A 2,355-nucleotide genomic window follows, 5' to 3' on the forward strand; every position below is an offset into this window, starting at 1 on the left:
ATAGGTATTTCCAGAGCCCATGGAAGTTGATGGGACCACTGGGAGAAGCTGAAGAGAGAGAAGGCTCAGGACAGGGCTTTTGGAGACACCCACGGCTAGGCAGCTGCCCAGCAGGAAGGGTTGTTACAGACTGAGAAGGCAGGACTAGACAGCTAGGAAAACCAGGTGGGAGAAATGTCATGAAAACCCAGAGAGAAGAGAGCTTCTAGAAGGAGAACAGGGTGAACAATGACAAACGTTACAGAGGAGAAGGACAAGGAATGAGAAGAAAACGTTGAATAGAGCAGCCATTATACATAGTTGGCTGTTTATGAGCTTGAAGAGAATACATTGAGCTGAGCGATAAGGATGGAAACACCATTGCACAAGGTCTAGAGGAGAGAGGGAGAATAGAAGGCGAACCAGAGATAATGTTCATTGACTCCAGGAGACTGATAGTAAAAGAGATAGAAGACAGTAGCTTGGGAGGATGGCAGAGTCAAGAGAATTCTAAGGCTGGAAGACGCTGAGGCTTGTTGCAGTCAGCAGAGGAGCAGCCAGTACACAGGGAGAGACTGAAGACCAAGAAGAGATGTAGGGGACAACTGGAGGGTCAAGCTACTGAAAGGAATGGAAGAGAATGGGATAAAGGTCCCAAGTAGAGGTTAGAACTTGATTGGAATAAGAGCCACCCTGATGGTCAAGATTAGAGAAGAGAGAGGGGCAGGTATTAAAGGTCTGGGATAGGAGAGAAGAGAAAGATCTCAAAGGATTCCCTTTATTTTCTGATTTTAAAAAGGTAGCCAGCAAAGGGATTGTTTAGGAGGCTTGAGGAGAAAAGTTTTACGTACCATTAAATCTTCTGTCCTCTAGGCCAAAACTTCCCAGCTTCTCAGTTCCCAGTTAAAAACAATTCAGTTCTCAAATGTCATGGTCTTAAAGCCTCTCCTGACCTCCCTCCTTTCAATGCACTTTACCTCAATGATCTTCATAAAATGTGGTGTCTAAAACTTAGCAAAAGACTAGAAATGTGATCTGATCAGGTCAGAGTATAGCAGGCCACCTCTCTCCCTTTCTTAGAACACTGTGCCTTTTTTAATGTAGGGTTAGGATTAGAAATAAATTTAGGGTTAGAAACTATAAATAGCATTGTCTTCTTTCTGGCTCGTCACTGTTGATTTGTCTTGACCTTTTAGACAGTTGAAACCCTCTGCTTTTTTTCCATATGAACTCTTACCTCTCCATGCCTCCCTGAGTTTATTCATGGAAAAAAAATGACTTATTTTGTCTCCAAGGGTGGGAAGGGAAGGGAATAAACATGTAGACAGCATCTACTACGTGCCAGGTGCTGTACTAACAGTTTTACAAATATCTCACAACAACCAGAGAGGTAGGTGCTGTTTTTATCCCCATTTTACAAAGGGGGAAACTGAAGCAAACAAAGTTTAAGTGACTTGCTCAGGGTCATACAGCTATTGAATGTTTGAGACAAGATTTTAATTCAGATTTTCCTGACTCCAAGTCCTGCGTTTTATCTGATATACTACCAGCTGCCATTAGTAGAAAGAACGATGCAATTTTCTTTTCTATACAGGTTTATGGATACCCCCTGAATTCTATGTATGGATCCCCTGGGTCTATGTGGCCACTATCACTTCCCCTTTAGTTATTAAGCTGATCAGGAATAGAGGGAGGGAATTAAAGAGGGTCCCAGGGCAAACTGGGGCAGCACCCTCAGGTGCTTCTCTGCCTTTAGCTTCCTTGAGGTGTAGAGAATGTGAAACCTTGAGCAGGACTGATGACGCATATACTCCTGTTCAACAGATATATGATAATGTCTCCCATTGGACAAGAACATCACAAAACTTGTTACTCACAACATCCCTTGAGGTGGGGAGTATGATTACTATTTGCCCCCATTTTATAGCTGAGGAAACTGAGTCTCAGAGAAATGAAAGGACTTGCCCAGTATCCCACAGTCCCCAGGTATCTGAGCTGAGATTGGAACTGATGCCTCACCTCACTCCAAATGCATTATTCTTTCCTCTGTTTTGTGTCTCCAGCAGACATCACTAAGCACCTATCACGCCCACACCACTGTGCATCCAAAGACTTAGCAGGGAGAGAGGATATATGCACCAGCTGTCTCTCGCCTTCCACATCGTATCTGCTGCCAGGACCTGTTGATTTCACCTTGGCAACCTCTCTTGTCTTCTGTGACATCGCTAGCACCCTGGTGCAGGTCCTCATCACCTCACGCCTGGGGTGCTGCGCTAGCTGCCGATGGGTCTGCCTGCCTCAAATCTCTCTTCACTGCAGTCCGCCTTCTCTTCAGCCACTATTTTTTTTCCTAGAGCCCAGGTCTGACGGTGTCAT

Source organism: Phascolarctos cinereus, unplaced genomic scaffold (assembly GCF_003287225.1).
Source record: "Phascolarctos cinereus isolate Bilbo 61053 unplaced genomic scaffold, phaCin_HiC Scaffold_1;HRSCAF=81, whole genome shotgun sequence".
In the NCBI taxonomy this organism is placed as follows: domain Eukaryota; kingdom Metazoa; phylum Chordata; class Mammalia; order Diprotodontia; family Phascolarctidae; genus Phascolarctos; species Phascolarctos cinereus.